Below are 249 nucleotides of genomic sequence, written 5' to 3' on the forward strand. Positions count from 1 at the left end.
TTGGCATACAGCCCGATCTGGTTGGGGAGAATTCTAACCTGACAAAGCCCCTCTCTTTACCCTGTCTCTCTTGGTTATGCTTTGATAAAGCTTATGAGTTTAGTGGCGCCCGAGGTGACCCGGCGTGCGCGTGCATCAACAGCTAACCCGGCCCACCTGCTTCTCGTCATAGTTGTCAGCGCTATCTATCATATAATCAAGAATATAATAAAACTAGAGGGAGACTTGACATACAGCCCGATCCGGTTG

At 49.0% G+C, this 249-nt stretch overlaps 1 pseudogene; it reads right to left on the bottom strand.

Annotated features, from left to right (window-relative positions):
• LOC116669934 (alcohol dehydrogenase 1-like) overlaps nt 1-249 on the bottom strand; it is a 6246-nt pseudogene that overhangs the window by 850 nt on the left and 5147 nt on the right.

This window comes from Etheostoma spectabile, chromosome 20 (assembly GCF_008692095.1).
Source record: "Etheostoma spectabile isolate EspeVRDwgs_2016 chromosome 20, UIUC_Espe_1.0, whole genome shotgun sequence".
In the NCBI taxonomy this organism is placed as follows: domain Eukaryota; kingdom Metazoa; phylum Chordata; class Actinopteri; order Perciformes; family Percidae; genus Etheostoma; species Etheostoma spectabile.